Raw genomic sequence first — 23,271 nt, 5'->3', positions numbered from 1 at the left:
TCGTTCAGGTGGATTCGTAAGTATTCTTGTTATCTTTATTTCTGTGCTCGAGATTTTAGCTCTTAGATCCGTACTTAGTAGAAATATGTTGTCTTTCAGCCAATTTTCAGCGTCCCACTCCTGACAAGACAATGAAGGAGCATAGAGAGACCCTGCTCCAACTCCCACATGGCAGGAGGTCTTTCTTATACCTTTTACACGAGGATAAGCTCTGAAAGTGCGGACTTTTGGGGGAGGGCCAGTCCACCTTTGACTGGTCCAATAAAAAATATGAACACTGGGAGCAGGTGCCCTTGCCCACAGGCGCCCTTCCTCCGAGGAGAGAAACGAGGCCACCACTTCCAGTTCGCCTGAGGAGTCCGCAGTCGGGGAATGAGGCTAATGATGAAGCCTCGAGCTCAGATTCGGATGAAGGTAAAGTCCTCCCTACCTCGAGAATGTGGTCCCCCACTCTACTAAAGCATAAGCCCAATAGGTTAGTCCCATGCCCACAGGATAGATACCACTTGTACATATGGAGTTGGGTAGATGACTGTGTCCATAGGTCTGATAGTGGGCTCGGGAATACGACACCATGTATACCACGGACGAGGTGTGGAATGGGATAGCTGTTCAGTACGGGACCAACGATTATAGGGACCTTTCGAGGTTATCACCCACATATAGGGAAGGCACTCCCCCCACCTCCTCTGAAGACGGGGGAATTTCATGGTCCCCAAGCTCGAGCTCGGGGGAGAGTTCCAGTTAGGTTTCTCCTATCATCACTTTATACGTCTGTGATACTGAAACAACTTGTATGCTTCTCTTTTATTAACTCACTCTGTGTTGTGACTTGTGCAGGCAAGATGGACTCCGACCTCGACAACATCATCGATGGTGCTGGCGCCAAGAGGAGCAAGCGTCCCAGAGCGGGGTCGCTGAAGACCGACCGGCCGGGCAAGGGCCCCAAGAGGTCCAAGAAAACCCCTCCTCCTGCTCCGCCGGTTTCGAGCTCCATCGCTGCGGTGACTTCCCAGGTCGGCGCTTCCACGACGGTGCCGTCCTCGCAGGTCGTCGCCTCTGCAGTGGCGCCGACTTCGCTGGTCGGTCCCTCCGTTATGGTTGAGTCCCAACCTCCTGTGGTGGTTCAGTCATCCTTAATTCCGCCTTCTAGAAGGCCTTCTGCTTCTCGAGCTCAGAAGCTATCAGTTTCCACCCATATGGATGCATATGTGGTCGACAATGCCGCTGGGTCTCATGGATCTACGCTGGTCTCGAATGTTATGTCCCGGATCGGCCAGAGCTTTGGCAGTCTCGAAGCTCCCCAATGGAAATGCTTGACCGATACCCAAGATTGCACTGTCCTCTATGAGAAGAGTATCGAGCTCGCTGCCGCGGTAAGTATCCTTCTATAGTCCTTCTTGGTTATAATCACACAGACTTGGTGTTAATGATGACTTTTCCTTTTTCAGTCTCTTGCCTTTACCGCCTAGCTCAATTATAAGTTGAACAGCGAGATTCATTCGAGCAAGTCTCATGCCCAAGAGGCGAAGAATCTCCATCTCAAAGCGAGCGATGATCTGAAGGCAGCGAATGCGAAGCTTGAGGCAGGAGCCAAGGAACGTGAGGACATGGCCACCGAGCTCGGGAAGCTAAAAACTGAGCTCGAGGAGCATAAGAAGGAGATCACCCAGCTTCAGGAGATCAACAAGAAGCTTGAAGAGGAAAATGATGCTACCTTTGACATCATGGAGGATGCAAAAGCTCGTCTCCTTGCTGAATACAAAGAGAAGAAGGAACAAGCGGTTGACTCGGCCATGTACCGAATGTGGGCCTACAATGAAGATCTGGACACCAGCTTCTTAGGTCCTCACGAGGCGACTCTTCTTGACAGGTGGAATGCTCGGCTCGAGAAGGAAGAGGCTGATGAGCTCGAGAAGGAAAAGGCTGCTCGGGATGCTGTTTCGGAGGGAGCCCAGGAGGACAGCCATGATATTCGTCCTGAGGAATCTGGTGCTGCTGATGCTGAGAAGGCCAAGGAGACTCCTCTTTCTTAAATCTGATCTCGGGGAAACCATCTATTGGGGCTGCGTCCCCTTATTTTTGTAATTATTCTAATTTATGCCCTCGGGGCTGATACAATTTCTTTAAATATTACTTATATATGTTTTACATTTCTTGGCTCGAAATATTTGGCACATTTTTTATGGATGGATCATTTATGTTTATTTATTCATACAAACATATTGTGGATTTAGATTCGAAGCTCAATGCATTCATGCATAGGTTGTTCAAATTATCCGCTTCCGACCTCGTTATTTTTCAAAGTCGGATATTACTTTAACCATGAACCCAAAAGTACTTATATGGTATGTAATGTGAATGATTTGGTTATATCTTTTTTTCTTAGTCACTTTTCCTCATCCTCGGTTTTCGTTCCAAGGTTAAGAGTTCGAAACTATTTTTCTTTAAGACATTCCAGCCTCGATCTCGACTTATCCCAAAGTAGGTTTAGGTTCCTACTTATCGTCGATTAGTTTTTTGGCTGGTTTGTTCCAAACCTGTTAAGTTTGCACATCTGGTTAACTCCAAACGTTTTCGGTTTTTGATAATTCGGTTATGTCCGAACTATCTAAGCTCGCGTATCTGGTTACATCCAAATACTTTATATGTTTTTGATAATTCGATTATGTCCGAACTATTTAAGCTCGCGTGTTTGGTTATATCCAAATACTTTATATGTTTTTGATAATTCGGTTATGTCCGAACTATCTAAGCTCGCGCATCTGGTTATATCCAAATACTTTATTTTTGATAATTCGGTTATGTCCGAACTATCTAAGCTCGCGTATTTGGTTATATCCAAATACTTTATATGTTTTTGATAATTCGGTTATGTCCGAACTATCTAAGCTCGCGCATCTGGTTATATCCAAATACTTTATTTTTGATAATTCTATTATGTCCGAACTATCTAAGCTCGCGCATCTGGTTATATCCAAATGCTTCATATATTTTTTATTTTTTTAAGCTGATGGTATATATACCAATGGTGCCCCCTTAATATCCTATGAGTGTGACCATAGGTTATTAAATTAAGAGAGATTGCAAAAATAAAAATTAAAAAGAGATAATATACTGAATGAAATAAACCTTTATTTGATGGTAATCAAAAGGCAAACAAACTAATACAAGTAGAAACTCATGGTTATAGGCAACACTTTTCCTACACTACTGATAGTAAGGTCTAAGGTGTTCGCCATTCCATGCTCGGGGTACTAGGCTCCCGTCCAATCTCGCAAGTTTGTACACACCAGGTCGGATGACTGACTCTATCTGGTATGGTCCTTCCCAATTCGGCCCGAGCACTCCAGCTACCGGATCTCGAGTTGCCAAGAATATGCGTCTCAACACCAGATCTCCCATTCCGAACTTTCGATCTCGAACCCTCTTGTTGAAATATCTGGTAGTTCGTTGCTGGTAGGCAGCATTTCTCAGCTGAGCCTCTTCTCTTTTTTCTTCAATCAAGTCTAAGGTTTCCTCGAGCTGAGTATGGTTTGAACTTTGGTCGTAAATCTGAGTTCGGATCGTTGGGATTTCGACTTCTATGGGCAACATTGCCTCGCAGCCGTATGCTAGAGAGAACGGGGTATGTCCTGTTGAGGTTCGAGCTGTGGTCCTGTATCCCCAAAGGACTTGGGGCAATTCTTCGGGCCACCGTCCCTTTGCTTCCTCCAACTTTTTCTTTAAAGAGCTTTTGAGAGTTTTGTTCACAACTTTGACCTGGCCATTCGCCTAAGGGTGAGCCACTGATGAAAAACTCTTTATTATGCCGTTCTTTTCACAAAAGTTGGTGAACAAGTCGCAATCGAATTGGGTTCCGTTGTCGGATACGATCTTCCTCGGCACTCCGTATCGGCACACGATGCTTTTTACTACGAAATCAAGGATCTTCTTTGAAGTTATAGTTGCCAATGGTTCAGCCTCCGTCCATTTTGTGAAGTAATCCACGGTGACTACAGCATACTTCACTCCGCCTTTGCCAGTCGGGAGAGAGCCTATGAGGTCGATGCCCCATACCGCGAAAGGCCATGGGGATGTCAACATGGTCAGCTCGGATGGTGGGGCTCGGGGTATCGTGGCGAATCTCTGACATTTGTCGCATTTCTTCACATACTCGAAAGAATCTGTTTTAATGGTTGGCCAGAAATATCCCTGGCGTATGATTTTCTTGGACAGGCTATGCCCCCCGGTGTGATCTCCGCAGAACCCTTCATGAATTTCTTCAATGATTTTCTTAGCTTCGGGAGGGGTTATGCACCTGAGTAACGGCATGGAATATCCCCTTCGGTACAGCCTTCCATCCAAAATTGTGTAACGGGGAAGTTGATACATCAACTTTCGAGCTTGGTTCCGATATTTTGGAAGAACTCCGTTCTCGAGATAATAAACTATCGGGGTCATCCAGGTCGGCTCTGTTCCGATCATACACACATCTTCCTCTTCTGGCTCGTTAATGCTAGGTGCCGATAGGTATTCTATGGGTACAACATTCAGTTCTTTGTTTTTGGCGGACGTGGCGAGTCGAGCTAAGGCATCTGCATTCGAGTTCTGCTTGCAGGGAACCTGTTCGATTGTATAGAATTCGAAACACTCTAACGCTGATTCTGCCTTCTCCAAATAAGCTGCCATTCTCGTGCCGCGAGCCTGGTATTCCCCTAGGATTTGATTAACCACGAGTTGGGAGTCGCTGTAGCAATGTATAGCTTTAGCTTTGAGCTCCTTAGCTATACCAAGTTCCGCGAGCAAAGCCTCGTATTCGGCCTCGTTATTCGATGCTTTAAAGCCAAATCTTAGGGCAGAATGAAATCTGCTTCCTGCGGGGGTAACCAAAATGACCCCTGCCCCTACTCCATTTTCATTTGACGAGCCGTCGACGTAAAGTTTCCACAGCTCGTGGGCCGTGGTTATTACCTCGTCGTCGGCTATACCAGTACATTCCACTATAAAGTCTGCCAATGCCTGTGCCTTAATGGTTGTTCTCGGGTGGTAGGTGATCTCGAACTATCCGAGCTCAACAGCCCATTTAAGAAGTCGACCTGAAGCTTCTGGTTTAGACAGAACTTGCCTAAGTGGTTGATCAGTCAGCACATGGATGGGATGTGCCTGAAAGTAGGGGCGGAGCTTACGGGATGAATGAATTAGACTGAGCGCGAGTTTCTCCATCAATGGATATCTTGACTCTGCCCCCAGTAATCTTTTACTGATGTAATAAACGGGTCTTTGCACCCTCTCTTCTTCTAAGACGAGCACTGCACTTATCGCGTGTTCGGTAGTTGAAAGGTATAGGTACAGTATTTCCCCCGTTTCAGGTTTTGACAGGATGGGTGGTTCCGCAAGGTGCTTTTTGAGCTCCTGAAAGGCCAGCTCGCATTCCTCTGTCCATTCAAACTTCTTACCTCCTCTCAGTAAGTTGAAAAATGGAAGACCACGATCCGTAGACTTCAAGATGAATCTGCTTAGGGCTGCCATCCTGCCAGTCAAACTTTGGACATCTTTGTGCCTTCGAGGTGAGGGCATGTCAATCAGGGCCTTGATCTTGTCGGGGTTAGCCTCGATTCCGCGAGAGTTCACAATAAAGCCCAGAAATTTTCCTGAAGATACCCCGAAAGTGCACTTCTGAGGATTTAGCTTCATGTTATACTTTCTGAGCATGCCGAAGCACTTTTCGAGGTCATCAACATGGTTCTTGTTGAGTTGAGACTTTACAAGCATGTCGTCAACATAAACCTCCATGTTGTTCCCTATTTGTTCTGAAAACATCATGTTTACGAGCCGCTGGTATGTGGCTCCAGCATTCTTGAGCCCGAATGGCATGACATTATAGCAATATAGCCCTTTATCCGTGATGAAGCTCGTATGTTCTTGGTCGGAGGCATGCATGGGAATCTGGTTATATCCAGAATAGGCATCCATGAACGACATCAGGCCGTGCCCCGCCGTGGCATCCACGAACTGGTCAATCCTTGGTAACGGAAAACAGTCTTTTGGGCAAGCTTTGTTGAGATCTGAGTAGTCAATACAGGTTCTCCAAGTCCCATTGGGCTTTGGGACCAACACCGGATTGGCTACCCAGTCAGGGTAAAAGGCATCCCTAATAAATCGGTTCGCCTTCAACCTGTCAACCTCCTCCTTTAGCGCCTTCTTTCTGTCTTCGTCCAACTGTCTTCGCTTTTGTTGCTTTGGGGGAAAGCTTTTGTCTATGTTTAGAGCGTGGCTTGCTACATTCGGGCTTATCCCTACCATGTCTGAGTGTGACCACGCGAAGACATCCTGGATTTTCTTCAAAAAACAAATTAATTGCTATTTTTCCTCGTCTTGGAGGTATTTTCCGACCTTCACCTTCTTCGAGGGATCAGTTTCCTCGAGCTGAATTTCTTCGAGCTCCTCTAAAGGTTCGAGGTCAACTTTCTCCTCAATCCTCGGATCAATCTCCTCGTCAATTTCTAAAACCGTTCTGTCTTTGTTTTGTATGATAACGAGTGCTTGAGCGTTCGTTTGTTTCTTTCCTCTCAAGGAGATGATATAGCATTCCCTTCCTGCCAATTGGTCTCCTTTTAATGTCCCGACTCCGCTAGGGGTTGGGAACTTAAGGGCTAGATGCCTCACTGATGAAACTGCCCCCAGCCCGACCAGGGAGGGTCTTCCGAGCAGCACATTGTAGGCAGATGGTAAGTCTACTACCACGAACTCCATTATCTTGGTCACTGAGACTAGATAGTCTCCCAAGGTCACGGGGAGCTCAATGGATCCCATACAGGCAGTTCCTTCTCCTGAAAAGCCGTACAAAGTAGTTTCACATGCTTTCAGGTCGCGAAGGGAGAGTCCCATCTTCTCAAGGGTTGCTTTATAAAGGATGTTGACTGAGCTCCCATTATCTATGAGAACTCGGTAGACCCTTTTATTGGCCAGTTGAAGAGTAATGACCAGCGGATCATGATGAGGGAACTGGACATGGGAGGCGTCTTCCTCGGTGACGGTTATTGGTTGTGTTTCAATCCTCTGGCTTTTTGGTGCCCTAGGTTCGGGTTCATAAGGAGACCCGTCCCCCGTCTTCAACTCGTTAACATACCTCTTTTGGGCATTCCTGCCCCCTCCTGCGAGGTGAGGCCCTCCCGAGATGGTTATCACATCCTCTCCATCAATCGGCGGGGGCCTGTCCTCTTCCCGAGCTCGGGAGTTATTGTTTTGCGTCGTCGGGGGCGCGGCTACTCTCTAGCTTGCGGATGTCTGACCAGTACTCTGGTTTTTGACATATTGCCGGAAGTAACCTCTCGAGATCAACCCTTCGATCTCGTCCATTAACTGTCGACATTCATCTGTTGTATGCCCGGTCTCTGTGGAACCGATAATATTTACTGGAGTCCCTCTTGGATTTTTGATTCCTCATCTGGTCCGGGCACCTAAAGGGGACCTAGTTTTCATTAGCCAGGTATATGTTCTCCCGAGACTCATTGAGCTCAGTGTATACCCTATACACGGAGAAGTACCTCTCCCCTTTCTTTTTCTTTCCTCCCTCAGCTTCGAGGTTACTTCCTTCGTTCTTTTTTCTCTTGGAGGGGTTCTCCGTGGCAGGCTTTGGAGCAGCTGGGTCCGCCGAGGTTGAGGCAGAGTTGATGTTTATCGTTGTAGTTTCGGACTGGGAAGTCGCTTTAAGCGTCGACCTCGCTTCCTCTACATTGACAAACCTCTGCGCTCGTCTGTTGTACTCGATTATTGACCTTACCGGTTTCCCTTGCATGTCGTCCCAAAGGGCACTTCCCGGTAATACACCAGCTCGGATAGCCATTAGGTGCCCACTGTCATCTACGTCTCGAGCTCGGGCCACTTCCAGATTAAATCTTGTTAGGTAACTTTTTAGTGTTTCGCCCGGCTGTTGTCGGACGTTAGTTAAGGTGGATGCCTCTAGTCTGACCCCCATCATCGCTCTGAACTGCTTCTTAAAGTCTTTAGACAACTACTCCCATGAGGTTATTGAGTGTCTCTTATATTTTTCGAACCAACTTTTGCCAGGTCCTGCCAATGATGTTGGAAACAACATACACCTGAACTCGTAACCCACGTTACTGGCTCTCATGATAGTGTTGAACGTGCTCAGGTGACTACACGTGTCGATTTTTCCTTCAAACGTTGGAACGTGAGGAATCCGAAACCCCTGAGGAAACTGAGTGTTGGAAATATGGGGAGCAAATGGCTCGAGCTCCTCATCAGAGTCCTCATATCGATCATTTCCTCGTTCATTCTTTAAAAGCCTAAAGGTTCTTTCGAGCTGATCGATTCTTTCTTGGACTGGGTCAGTAGGAAGTACTGTCTGGAATTGGCTGTCATCGATCACAATCCCAGGCTCGCATCTCCGCGAGGGATCTCTACGCCTATTCAAGCGATCCCTCAGGTCCGGATTTGTTTGATCTCCATTACCCCAACTCTGGTTTAGATGATTTCGCAGGTCGGGACGATTCTTGCGGCTTCCAGTTTTATTACGACCTCAGTAATGTTTACTGACGGACCTGGTATATCCGGACTCATCACTAGTGAAACTCATTGCTCGGTTATTTCGTGATGGATTCTTCCCACGTCGCCTCGTCTCCGCAGTGTGAGACCGGGACGTTTGACTTTTCTCAGATGGAGCGCCTCTCCGCTCCTGGAAAGTCTCCCTGTTTCCTTGTCTTTCCCCCACACGCCCTTCATCCTGATCTCAAACGGGTTGAGCGTTCTTGCGGGGGGGTGAAGGATATCTTATGGGTGACGGAGGGAACCGTATAGGCGACGGTGGCTGCCACCCTTGCCGCGGCCTAGAGGGTCCAGAATTTGCCCGAGATGGGTCAGTCGCATTCGGTGCGCTCCCAGGTACCTGAGTCCGAGCCTTTGCAGGGGTTCAGTTATTCTCAGCTCCCGCAGGCATTTCCACAGGAGGGTTAGCCGGGGCCCGAGCCCGAGTACTCCTCTGGGGCCTAGGTAGAGCGGATGGCTCTGCTGGTGCCGGAGGTTGAGTCGGCCTCCTTGTGGCAGCATCCTTTCGTGGACGCCCGCGGGGCCTCCAGGGAGGAACATGCACGTCCCTTGAAGGAGGGACTTGGTTTTCCCGCGGAGGCGGGGGCTGAGCCACCTGCGCCTCTGTGGCTATCCTTGTCAACTCCTCATTCCGTTTGTTGGCCTCTACCAACAGCTGCTTCAGTTGCCGGTTTTCAAGTTCCACAATAGGAACGTACCGCTCAGGATTGTAGTACATATCCTCATCTCTTGGTGGAGGAGGTGGTCCCCGGGAATCAGAAGACCCACTTCTCTCCTCAACATCCGGGTTTTCCATTGGTTGTTTTCCAAGACGTCTTGGGTAATTTTCTTCAGGTGTGTTCTGATTGTTTGTGGCCATGATTTTCTCAGGGATGAACGCTTAAGGCTCTCAATGAAAGCACCAAACTGTTGACGCCGTTTTTCGTCAGCAGTGAAAGAAGAGCACGTAAACAATAACTGATAATGACCAATATAAATATAACAACACAAACACACGATTTTTACGTGGTTCAGCAGTTTAATCTGCCTAGTCCACGAGTCTCTGTTATTAAACTCAAAATTATCTCTGAAAATCCTTCAAGGATGAATTCTTCAGAGTTTTCTCTCAAGGTTCCGAATTTCGGTCCATTACAATGGTGCATGACCTCCCTATTTATAGAGAAGGCTGCAGAATATTATCCCACATATTTTGGGTAGTTACTCTTTTTGTGTAAATAAAATAAATGGCTTTAAATGCCCATAATCAGATATAAAAGGAAACGTCCCTTGAAGACCAGAGGGCGTATAACTAACCAAATAATATCCCATGATATTATGGGATTTACAACAATAAATGCAGATTACATCTCGTATGGATAACGCTTATAGATATTCAAGATTTTTATCGTATATCTCCAAGGCCTTAGCTTCCCAGGTTTCTCGTCAGCTTTCGAGCTAGAGACGTCTCCCGAGGTCACATGGCTTTCGAGATCGTATGTGCGCCGAGCTCGAGACCCCTAATCCGAGGTCATCCCTGAGGATGGATGCATCCCCGGAGCTACCTTTCGAGATCATGTACACTTCGAGGTCACCATATTCGAGGTCGTATCGAGCCTTGACGGCTCGATATTCAATCCTGGAGCATACTTCAAACCATATGAGTCCACTTGCTGCGAGTCCAACTTTCGAGGTCATATTTAACATAGCTCGAAATCTGGGTATAACACTTAGGACAATGAAACACACTAATCATCAAAACAAAACAGAAATTTCTCAAAGCATAAATCTAAACCATATACTAAATATACATAACAAATAACAATCAAAAGGTAAACAATGGATCATCATTAATCCTTCACATCAGTGGGGATTTAATCAAAATGAATCATAAAAATATACCTCAAAGCCACTAAGGAAATCTGTCTAAAACTCAAAACCAAAAAACTAGATTAAAATAATGAAACATAACTGAAAGACTCTAAACCAAAATACAACTCAAAACTATAGAACAATGAAACAAACTAATTATCAAAACATAAATTTCTCAAAGCATAAATCTAAACCATATACTAAATATACATCAATAATAAAAGTCAAATGCCTCAAAACAATGGATCATCATTAATTCTTCTAATTAGTGGGATTTAATCAAAATAGATCATAAAAATATACCGCTAAGCCACTAATCCAAACTGTCTAAATCTCAAAGCCACCAAACCACCAAGCCAACAGTATGAAACTCACAAAGCCACTGAGCCAAGTGTATCAAAATCACAAAGACCCCGAGACAAGCAAAACCAATAGAAATCGCAATATGGTATCCTGTTAATTCAACATGGTTAAAAAATTGTTAAATTCCAACAGCCATAAATCAAAAAAAGTTTAGTACCCATACTTACAAAAATAAAATTGAAACCAGGGAGTGGTCAGAGGATGAAAGAGGTGATACACCCACCGGAAGTAAAGGAGGCCATGATTTAGAGATGGAGGCGGCGGAATGGGCTAAAATCACTCGTCAATGGAGGCGAAGATTCAGATATGGAGGCAGTGGTAGCAACTAAGAGCACTCATCGGAGGCGGTGGCCCGTCGAAGATAGAAGGGGAAGTCGAATGAGCACAAACAGAGAAACAATTGCAGAGACGAACTGTAAAAGGTCTGGATTACAGAGTCAGGAAGAAGACAGTCAAGACTCAAGAGAGCACGTCTAGTATGGAATAGAAGAGGTTCAGAGAAGACAGAGGATAATCTTAAGAGAGCACGTCTTGACTGAGCTAAGAGGTTTAGAGAAGAGGGAGGCGACTGAGCAGAGAAGAGGGGCGGGTAGAATTAGCGTTAGGGATTAGGATTAGTTTAATTTAGGTTATATATAAACCGTAAATAAAAATAAAAATAAAAATCAAATTTTAAATTTTAAATTAAATTATAAATGTTTTATTTATTAAAACAATTAGACACGTGTTTTATTCATTTGCTACATCATTATTGGGATTACTTCTCATCATACACATCAGCATTTTAAATATATATATATATAAATTATGTTAATTTCACAGGGAAAACTAAGTGGGAAATGAAAAAAAATTTCCCTCCAAACTTATTCGTAGGTAAACTATTTACATACCAATAATAATGGTAGGTAATGATATTTTTTTCAATACTTTCGCCCTTTCTATAAGAATCGCCTAACAATAATCGGTAGTACCAAATGAAGTGTATCTAAATATATCTTTACTTACCAATATATATATATATATGGAAGATTTCTCAATAGTTATTATCCATCGATTGATACTAACAATTATGATTATGTGGCAATATAGTGATTCGGTATAGCAAGTCACCAATTAGTAAATATTATTTTTCTACATTAATTTCGAATTTAGTTTTTTTTTTTGCCATAAGTAATGCTGTTTCCAACCAATAAGAGATACTAACTATATTTAGAAATTGACATACATTAGAAAAAGGAAAAGTTTACAATATTATATTTTCATAATAAATACACGTTTTTCTAAAAAAAAATTCACGGTTGATATTGTTGTTATTAATTCAAAGTTAAAAATAAATAGAATAATGTTAAAAAAACCTTATATTGAAGATCAAAATCGTGTATAGTAAGAGGAAAAAGTAGGAGAATCGGAGTAGAAACATGTGTAGGAGATGAAGAATAAAAAAAATATTATTAAGGATTTAAGTGGGAAAATAAAAAAGAAAAGACTTAATGAAAACTCATTAAACTTCTCAAAGATCTCAATTCTACAATGAGGACATCCTCAATGGTTGTTATGATGAACTCAACAAACATGAAGATCTTGAATATAAATTGGGATATTTAAATATATTTCTATTTAAATTAAATACAATATCAATGTTATTTGGAATAAATTTTGGTTAATTTCTAATGTAGTAATTTTAATATTGAGATTATATTTTATATTAAATAAAATATTTGGAATAAATTTGGTATATATCAATTGTTACATCTATTTATTAGTTTTACTAATTAAACAAATCTTAATAAATTCATGCATTTCGAGATTAGTGAGATTTAAAAAAAAAGGGAATTAGTGTGACAATTTGATGGTTTAATTTATAGCCGCCCCCATTCATCCGTAAATTAATATATAATTTTATAAATAATAATTTCCTATTCTCATTACTCTTTAGTTATTTCATTTTTTTCAATTTAAGAATTAAATAATAAAATTTCTTCTTAATGATCACACTAATTTCAAAATTAGTGTGTAGTGAGAAAGTTAGATTTTAAATTCACAACCTCAGTCTTCTTTTTAATTAATAATTACTTTTGTAAATGCTAAAATCTATTTACTTTTGTAATCCAAATTAGTGTGTAGTGATAACAATTTAATTAAAATTGTTTCATATATTGTTTCTAATTTAATAATGAAAAAAATATTAATTTTTCTTAGTTATTATATTAATTTCCAAATTAGTGTGTGCATACATTAATTATTTATTAAGAACTTCTATTGCCAAATTATTGTATGATAAATCATTTTAAAATTACATATTCAATCACTAATTTATGTATTAGAATTCGAAAATAAAAATGAAAAGAATAAATTTATTGAAATTTCCCCCTAAATTTCAAAATTACTTGTAACTTTGTAAGAAGACATGAAAGTATTATTTTCATTAATTTAATATTAAGTGCTAATAATTTATTTGTGTATCATATTAGGCATAATAGAACCACTAATTTAGAAATTTATCAAGCAAAATAATTATATCATCTAAAAATGAAAAAAAATTCATTTTATAATTAATTGGAGCAATAATTTCGAAATATATTGTGTTTAAAATAAACAATTAGTGTGTTATTATAATTAAAACTTTGAATTCACAACCACTCAAATTATGTATTTTATAAATATTTAATAAACTTTAATACCTGATATTTATTTTTTATATTTGTATACGTAGGTCGTAATATTGCTCACATTAATACAATTTTGGTAAATACCTAAATTGAATAATTTTTTTTAATTAATGTGAAATAGTAAGGTAGTCTAAATTTTGATAGGAATGGGTTCAATAGACATATTTTTACACACATTTATACATTAGTTTTATACCCTTAGATATTACTTGATGTATTGGTCAAGATTAGAGCATATTAGTATTAATTAGAAAAAATAAAACCTAATCACTTTAAAAAAAAGATAAAAAATAGTAAGAAAACATTAATTAACAACAAAGATATATATGACAAAAATAATATTTTTAAAAGCATGAAAGGAAATAAAAAAAAAGCTCAAAGAATGGAGCTGATTTCAAATTTTAAAAATAAGTAATTATTATCAAAGCTTATATTGCAGTGTTAGTAATAAATATATTTTCTATTTTTTTTATAACTCATATATTGTTCATGTATGTTTTGAATTTCCTCTATTGAAAAGAAAAAAAAAAAATATTTAAATAGTGAAATATGTGAATATAGAGTGTGCTAAAAAATGTTAGTGATTTATTTTTATTATTATTTAAGTTGATACATACTTATTTTAAAAATAGTCTTTAGACATTAACATATGTGCAACATGTTTTAGTTTCCATATATATTTAATAATTTTGAAATTTATGAAATTTTTGTACAAATATATTAATCTCATATATTTGGTATAAAATTTTATTAAATAACAATAAAACACATATATTGAGTTTTTGGGAATTCAAAAAGTAGACTTTTCAGTAATGTTATCCCCAAAAATTGGAGTTCGATGACGTGGCAATCAGAAGTGACAAGTGGCAATACATGGTCCGTAAACGACACATTAATAGTCAATAAATGTATTGGCTCCTCAGAGTTGTGATAAAGTGATCTGACTGACTTGGTAGAGATTCTGTCAGACCGATAAGGACTTTTGACTGACTAGTCTAGTGTCATGACCGACCAGTCATGTGCTTGTTGCCCAGTCATGTGCTTGTCCGACCAGTCATGTGCTTGTCCGACCAGTGAGGTGTTTGTCCGACCAGTTAAGTGTTTGGCCGACCAGTGAAGTATTTGGCCGACCGGTGGAGTGCATGGTCGACCAGTCATTTGTTTTGCCCGACCAGTAGAGTGTTTTGCTAGACCAGAGGTGTGCTAGAGGAGTGCTTTGCCTACGAGAGGTGCTTTCCTATTTCCTCAGTAACAGCTTCAACGCGAATCATTCTTAACTACCGCGGGAATCTCTCAGATATCCCGGAATAATAGCCATATTGTTGTAATATTAGATTTATTTATATTTTATTAATTAAAGTCAGTTGGAAGAACAAATGACCCGGTAAAAGGGAGAAATTTATGTACGATCCATGAGACTATAAATAAAGGGCTCATGGCATCATTTGGGGGATCTAATTTTTTGGAGACTGAGAAAAACTCTCTTGTTTAGGACTGTTACTTGGGAATTCTTGGGGCATTTTCTAAGAAAGTTAGAGAGAGAAACTATGTATTTTCCTACTTACACTTAAGAAACTCAGTTGGCTCAAGTTCATATGATCTTAAGTGTAGGATATATATCACAACTCTAAGTGGATTAGGCTATTACCAATAAATTGGGGCTGAACCACTATAAAATGATCTGTGTCGTATTTTTCTCTTGAAGGTTCATTGTAGTTTTAACGTCTACTCGTCGTTGGCCAAAATCATGGTCAACATTTTGGTGCTTTCATTGAGAGCCTGAAGAGAAGAAGCACACGACTATCATATCGAAATGGCGCCCAAGAATGCCAATGTGGCATCCAAAAAGTCAGGCACGACAAAGGAGCCTGCTAGATCAGAAGAGCCTGGACCGCAGAACCCAGAGACTGAGCCTAGGGTGTTTCTCAAGGAGACCACTCCAGAAGTTGAACAACTCCAGGAAGCAATAGGTGCTTTTCCAAGAGGAGATGGTGCAATTCAATGCTCGGCAGGAGTCTTTCACTAAAGAGATGGCCAGACAGAGAGCTACGTTAGAGCAGCAAAGGCGCGATATGGAGGCCAGAAGCGAAGAGCTCAGACAGCGACAGGAGGAAGTCGATCGGAGACATCATGAAGCAGCACTTGCTCTAGAAGCGGCTACCCAATTGTTCCAAGCCAATGCTCAAGCTGTGGTACGAGCAGCCTCCCAGGGAGCAAGAAATAATAATGCTGATCGGAGGACCACTGACAAAGCCAATTCTCGTGGACCGGACAGAAGCAAGAGTAACCCCCCTGGTCGGGAAGATGACGAGGACCGATCCAGAACTGCCTCGACGCAAAGGGAGCACTCTAGAACCCCCTCCAGGAGCCACCGATCAGAAACCTCTAGATCAGGGAGTCACCGATCGAGCAGTAAAAAGACTCCACCCAGGCAGGATCAGACCAAGACTCTTCGAGATAAGAGGACTTCACAATTCAAAGATGGGCATGGTCGTGATGAGGCTGATAGTCATCACACCGACCAGTCAAAGGAAAAGGAGGGCAACGACCAACAAGGAGGAAAAGACTGCCCGGGGCGTACCGAAAGGCCTCCACTGCACCCCTGCTAGCAGCGTAGTGGGAAAGCGCAAGTCCCGCGTAGTAAGCCCTCTGAAAAATCGAAAAGTACGGTGTTCGATTGGGTAAGAGAGCATGCTTTCCGAAAGGATCTGAGGGACGTTATCACCAACAAGAGAAGGACCGTCCCGGTCGAAGGGCAAAATCTGAACCTCCCTGCCAGTCAAGTAGAAATACTTGATGACAGTGCACTGATAACTCTATAATTTAGAGTTATTTTTGTGATCTTTGAACTTGTTTTTAGGTTGAAAAGAGTAATGAAAGTGTGTTAATTGTAAATTTGTTCAACTTTAACCTTTGTGTTTTAAGTAGTGAGTCCATTTAAGAGTCTGTGAGTTGTTGTTAGTAGTTATAAATATTTGTGTAAATTTGTGTGTTTTGTCATTCAGGAAAGGAACCTTCAAAGCGCCAAGGGGAATTAAAGGAATCAAAAGACAATGGGGACAGAAAGGGAGCATTGCTGCTCGAATGCTGTAGGCCAGGCTCGTAGCAATTCTGGGAAAAGAAGGATGACGTGGACAAAAGCCAGCTGCACTTAAGTAATTACCTCAGCGCCTATGTGGCACCCATTTTAATGAATGAAGTCAGCTGGCTGAGGTGGCAAGAAGAAATGGACCAAAGATGGAAATGGGTTGTCTAATTAGGGTAAGGAAAAGTACCCTAAAGAAAGGACTCAGCCGAAAAAGAAGGGAGTACCATTTTTTAGGAACTAACGATAAAATTCAGAAGAAAAAAACAGAGAAAAAAAAGTTGATGCAGAGAGATATACACAGAAAAAGGCAGTACCCATAAGAGGAGACCCACGACCAAGGAAGGCGGAGGACTCTAGAACCCGATTCTACTTCTTCTCTTTCTTCTATATTTCCTTTTCTGTAGTGTATACTCTTGATTCTATAATTTGTGAACTGAATATTTGCTATGGATGAACAATTTCTGTTTTGTGTTGTGATTATCAGTTTGAACATGAACTAATCACCTTGAGATTTGGGTGGCTATGAATCCTAGGTGATGAAGTATTAATGCAATGCATGAGTTTAGTAATTTGCCTTTGTTCATTCAAGTGAAATTAATGTTTAATGATTGTTGATTACTGGCCATAACTAACAATTAAACTAGCTAGATCTGATTTTGGAAAGAATCTATCTAGTGGAATCAACTTGAATGATGCAAGAGAAATGCCATGTTTAGGTAGTTCTTAGTAGTGAAATAGGAATATTTTGCTACCTTGTATAACCTGAGATTTGGTGATTAAATGCGTGTTTTACAACTTGATTTAATATAGGAATGTGTTGAATTAAGTTGTGGAATTATATCAGTGGGTTTTGGAAAAAGCTTACTGGCGTATTGTGAACTCTGTTAACTCTGTGCATAATTGCTGAACGATTGCTATAACAACTGGGCAGATTAACATAGGGGGAAATAGCCATCCAGATCTACTTATTCACATATATTTTTCCTGAATTAAATTCTTCTGAGATCTTAGCTATATTTTAATTAGAATTAATTGCAACCATTTAATTTCAGATCCATATTACATTCATTCTCATAATTCCTTTTTCTTTTACTTTTAAATTGTTATTTAGTTGGTTTTGCATTTGCTTAATTTGAAATCCCTGTGGAGACGATACTCACTTGTTACTATATTACTTGTTGCCGACTATGTATACTTGCACATTTTAATTGCTTAAATTTACGCAACAAGTTTTTGGCGCCGTTGCCGGGGACTGAAAATTAAAATTTTGTATTATCAGCTATTTTGCAATTTATTTCTGTTTGTTTTTAAATCTGTTTGTTCTGGCTGTATACTTTCAGGTTTCATCTAGTGCATGAACAAACAAGAAGACTTTGAACTTGCTCCTATTGACCCCGAGATTGAACGTACTTTCAGAAAAAGGAGAAAGGCTCAAAAGGCTAAAAGCCGAGGCACTATGGTTGAACATGTTGATGACGAAGGGGATGCTCAGAATGTAATTAATCCTATTGTTTTGGCAGATGATAGAGCCAGAGCAATACGGGAATACGTTGCCCCCATGTTTAATGAGCTCAATCCAGGCATTGTGAGGCCCGAAATCCAAGCACCTCAGTTTGAGCTCAAGCCGGTTATGTTTCAAATGCTCCAAACCGTGGGGCAGTTTAGTGGCATGCCAACGGAAGATCCTCATCTCCACCTTCATTCGTTTTTGGAGGTGAGCGATTCTTTTAAGCTTCAAGGAGTAAGTGAAGAGGCGTTAAGGCTGAAGTTATTCCCGTTCTCTTTAAGGGACCGAGCTAGATCATGGCTCAACACCCTTCCTCCCGATTCTGTTACAAATTGGAATGACTTGGCTGAGAAATTTCTAAGAAAATACTTCCCTCCCACCAAAAATGCAAAGTTCAGAAGCGAAATTATGTCTTTTCAGCAGCTTGAAGATGAGTCCACTAGTGATGCGTGGGAAAGATTTAAAGAGCTTTTGACAAAATGTCCACACCACGGCATACCACATTGTATACAAATGGAGACGTTCTACAATGGTCTCAATGCAGCCTCTCAGATGGTATTAGACGCCTCAGCCAATGGTGCCATTCTTTCCAAGTCTTACAACGAAGCATTTGAGATTTTGGAAAGAATTGCAAGCAACAATTATCAATGGTCCAACACTAGAGCTCCTACAAGCCGAAAAGTAGCGGGTGTTCTTGAAGTAGATGCATTAACGGCTCTAATAGCTCAAATGGCCTCAATGACCAACATCTTGAAGAATATGAGTTTGGGAGGAAATATTCAGCCAGCCGCTGCCATTCAAAGTGCAGAAATTTCATGTGTTTATTGTGGAGACGGGCATACTTTTGAGAACTATCCTTCAAATCCAGCTGCGGTTTGTTATGTGGGTAACCAGAATTTCAACCGCAACAATAACCCATACTCAAATTCTTATAACCCAGCGTGGAGGCAGCATCCGAATCTGTCATGGGGGGGTCAAGGAGCAAGTTCAAGTGGAGCGCCAGCATAAGGGAAACAGTCAGTTCCGCCAGGTTTTTCTCAACAGCCAAGGGCTCAGCAACCTCACCAATCTCAAGGCTCTTAATCTAGTTCTTTAGAGATTTTAATGAGGGATTATTTGGCAAAGAATGATGCTATGATTCAGAGCCAAGCAGCGTCTCTTCGTAATCTGGAAATTCAGTTGGGGCACCTGGCTAATGATCTGAAAAATAGGCCACAAGGTTCTTTGCCTAGTGACACTGAGAATCCAAGGAGGGATGGTAAAGAACATTGCAAAGCAATTAATTTATGAAGTGGGAAAATTCTGGAAAATGATGATGAGAAAACAAAAGGTAGCAGGGAGCCCACTTCAATCCAAACTGAAGGGGAAACGAGTAAAAAATCAGCAAGTTCAGCTGCTGAAATTGGCCCAGTTGATACATCATCGGGTCAGCATTCTGTTACAGAAAAGACTTTGCATAAGCCACCTCCACCATTTTCGCAACGTTTTAAAAAACAGCAGCAAGATGGGCAGTTCAGGAAGTTTCTGGACGTATTAAAACAGCTCCATATCAATATCCCTTTGGTGGAAGCATTGGAGCAAATGCCCAATTACGTTAAGTTCTTGAAAGATATTTTGACGAAGAAAATGAGGCTGGGTGAGTTCGAAACTGTTGCTCTCACAGAAGGTTGCAGTGCTATGTTGAAAAGTAAAATCCCTCCTAAATTAAAAGATCCAGGCAGTTTTACGATCCCATGTTCTATTGGTGGAAGAGATGTGGGAAGAGCGTTATGCGATTTGGGCGCTAGTATTAATCTAATGCCTATGTCTATTTTCAAGAAGCTGGGTATTGGTGAAGCTCGGCCAACCACAGTTACATTGCAGTTAGCGAACAGATCCATGGCTCATCCGGAAGGGAAGATTGAGGACGTGTTAGTATAGGTTGACAAGTTTATATTCCCAGCCGACTTCATTATTCTTGACTATGAAGCGGATCGAGAAGTACCCATCATTTTGGGGAGGCCGTTTCTTGCCACAGGACGGACATTGATTGATGTGCAAAATGGTGAACTCACCATGAGGGTGAATGATCAACAAGTTACATTTAGTGTGTTCAAAGCCATGAAGTTTCCGGATGAAATTGAAGAATGCTCTAGTTTAAGTGTAATTGAGACACTTGTGGCTGAAACTTTCAACAAGGAAATTTGCACAGCTGATTTGGGGGTGAAGATTTTTGAAGATGATGAAGATTCTAGCAGTGAAGAGGAGTCTCAAGTTACTTGGGTAGAGTCACATAAACCAGCTAGGAATTTCAGCAAGTATTCTGAGTCTTTAAATCTGTCTGAAGGAAACTTTAAGCCTCCAAAGCCGTCCATTCAAGAACCACCAAAGCTGGAATTGAAGCCGCTGCCCAGCCATTTAAAATATGCTTATTTGGGGGACAATGAAACACTACCAGTAATTATTTCTGCATATTTAGAGGCTGAAGCTGAAGGTTCATTGTTGGAATTATTGAAGAAATACAAGAAAGCAATCGGCTGGACTATGGCTGATATACAAGGTATTAGCCCAACACTGTGTATGCATAAAATTCTGCTGGAGTCTGGTTGTAGCAATTCTGTTGAGCAGCAAAGGAGGCTGAATCCAGTTATGAAGGAAGTTGTTCGAAAGGAGGTGATAAAGTGGCTGGACTACGACATTGTCTATCCTATTTCAGACAGTTCGTGGGTTAGCCCAGTTCAGTGTGTGCCTAAAAAAGGAGGAGTTACAGTTGTGACCAATGACAACAACGAGTTGATTCCCACCAGAACGGTGACTGGTTGGAGAGTGTGTATGGATTACAGGAAGCTTAACAAAGCCACAAGGAAGGACCATTTCCCGCTGCCATTTATTGACCAAATGTTAGATCGGCTGGCTGGAAAAGAATTTTTCTGTTTTCTTGACGGATATTCTGGGTACAACCAGATTTCTATAGCTCCGGAAGACCAGGAGAAAACAACTTTTATGTGTCCCTATGGCACCTTTGCCTTTAGGAGGATGCCGTTTGGCTTATGCAACGCCCCAGCCACCTTTCAAAGGTGTATGATGGCGATCTTCTCAGACATGGCAGAAAGTATATTGGAAATTTTTATGGACGACTTCTCAGTTTATGGGGAATCTTTTGACAGTTGCTTGGCCAATTTGGAGCAGGTTTTATCGAGGTGTGAAGAGACCCACTTAGTCCTCAACTGGGAAAAATGCCATTTTATGGTGAAAGAGGGCATAGTGTTGGGTCATAAAGTCTCTAATAAAGGCATTGAGGTAGACAAAGCGAAGCTGGAAGTAATTGAAAAATTGCCACCACCGACAACTGTTAAAGGCATTAGAAGCTTTTTGGGACACGCGGGGTTCTATAGGCGGTTTATTAAGGATTTTGCAAAGGTCTCAAAGCCTCTTTGTTCACTGCTGGAACAAAACCGCCAGTTTGAGTTTAATGATGATTGTCATGAGGCATTTGTGAAGTTGAAAAAGGCATTAATAACTGCTCCAGTGATTGTGGCTCCCGACTGGTCTTTACCATTTGAACTCATGTGTGATGCGAGTGATTTTGCCATTGGGGCAGTCCTTGGGCAGCGAAGAGGAAAGATTTTCCATTCAATTTATTATGCGAGTAAGACGTTGATTGATGCTCAAATAAACTACTCCACCACTGAAAAGGAGTTGCTGGCTGTGGTATTTGCATTTGAAAAATTCAGATCTTATCTAGTGGGAACAAAGGTGATCGTGTACACTGACCATTCAGCAATTAAGTACCTCATAGCAAAGAAAGATTCCAAACCGAGACTCATTCGCTGGGTATTGTTGCTGCAAGAATTTGATCTCGAAATTCGCGACCGCAAGGGCACCGAGAACCAAGTGGCTGATCACTTGTCTCGGCTGGAAACAAGTGTTGACAGCAAGGAAGACATGCAAATTCAAGACTCATTCCCAGACGAACAACTGTTGGTTATAACCCAGGAGAATATTGCATGGTACGCTGATGTGGTGAACTATTTGGTGAGTGGATTACAGCCCCCAGATTTAAACAAGCAGCAGCTAAAAAAGTTCTTTCACGATGTCAGATTTTATTATTGGGATGAGCCATACCTGTATAAACAATGTCCCGACCGGATAATGAGGCATTGTGTGCTTGAAAATGAAGTGTCCAGCATCTTAGAACACTGCCACTCAGCTCCATATGGTGGCCATTTCGGTGGACAGCGGACAGCAGCTAAAGTGTTTCAATCCGGATATTATTGGCCATCTATTTTTAAAGACGCCCATGAGTTTGCTAAGAAGTGTGATCGCTGCCAGCGTGTGGGAAACATTTCAGCAAGAAACGAAATGCCTCTGAACTGCATCTTGGAAGTTGAGTTGTTTGATGTATGGGGAATTGACTTTATGGGGCCATTTCCACAGTCATTTGGAAATCTGTATATCTTGGTGACAGTAGACTATGTGTCTAAATGGGTGGAGGCAGTGGCGAGTCCTACCAATGATTCTAAAGTGGTAATGAAATTTTTACATAAACATGTGTTCACACGTTTTGGGACCCCAAGGGCTCTTATTAGTGACGAAGGAACCCATTTTGTCAACAAGATATTGGCTGCTTTGTTAGCCAAATACAGTGTCACGCACAAGGTTGCCACCGCTTACCACCCTCAAACAAACGGGCAAGCGGAAATCTCTAACAGAGAGATCAAGGGGATTTTGGAGAAGGTGGTGAATCCTAGTTGAAAAGACTGGTCACAGCGACTGGATGATGCTCTTTGGGCTTATCGAACGGCCTTCAAAACCCCTTTTGGGCATGTCACCCTATCGCCTAGTTTTTGGGAAAGCTTGTCACCTTCCCGTGGAATTGGAGCACAAGGCCTTTTGGGCGTTGAAAAAGTTGAATATGGATCTCCAAGCTGCTGGAGAAGCTAGAAAAACGCAGCTCAATGAGCTGGAGGAGATGAGGCTATTCTCCTATGAAAATGCCAAGTTGTACAAAGAAAAAACTAAGCGGTGGCATGACCAGAAAATTCATGAGTGAGTGTTCGAGAAAGGTCAGAAAGTTTTGCTGTTCAACTCGCATTTGAAGCTGTTTCCTGGGAAGCTGAAGTCCCGCTGGTCTGGCCCATTTACAGTGATGGAAGTCTACCCTTTCGGAGCTGTTACAGTTCGTGAAGATCAGTCCGGAAGGGAGTTTAAAGTGAATGGGTAGAGGCTGAAGCATTACTGGGGTGGGGAGGTCGACAGAGAAAAGA

The 23,271-nt window shown here is 41.6% G+C and overlaps 1 non-coding gene and 1 pseudogene across 1 annotated transcript; one reads left to right on the top strand and one right to left on the bottom strand.

Moving 5' to 3' along the window:
- Positions 1-18,415: 18,415 nt before the first annotated feature.
- LOC133807719 (small nucleolar RNA R71) lies at positions 18,416-18,522 on the bottom strand. Its single transcript, XR_009879617.1, has one exon. It is a non-coding gene; the product is annotated as a small nucleolar RNA R71 (small nucleolar RNA).
- A 1,558-nt stretch (positions 18,523-20,080) lies between these two features.
- Positions 20,081-23,057, top strand: LOC133805937 (uncharacterized; annotated as a pseudogene).
- Positions 23,058-23,271: the final 214 nt, after the last annotated feature.

This window comes from Humulus lupulus, chromosome X, assembly GCF_963169125.1.
Source record: "Humulus lupulus chromosome X, drHumLupu1.1, whole genome shotgun sequence".
Lineage (NCBI taxonomy): Eukaryota > Viridiplantae > Streptophyta > Magnoliopsida > Rosales > Cannabaceae > Humulus > Humulus lupulus.
Note: the sequence above shows the minus strand (reverse complement) of the source record. Positions and strands in the feature narration are given on the sequence as shown.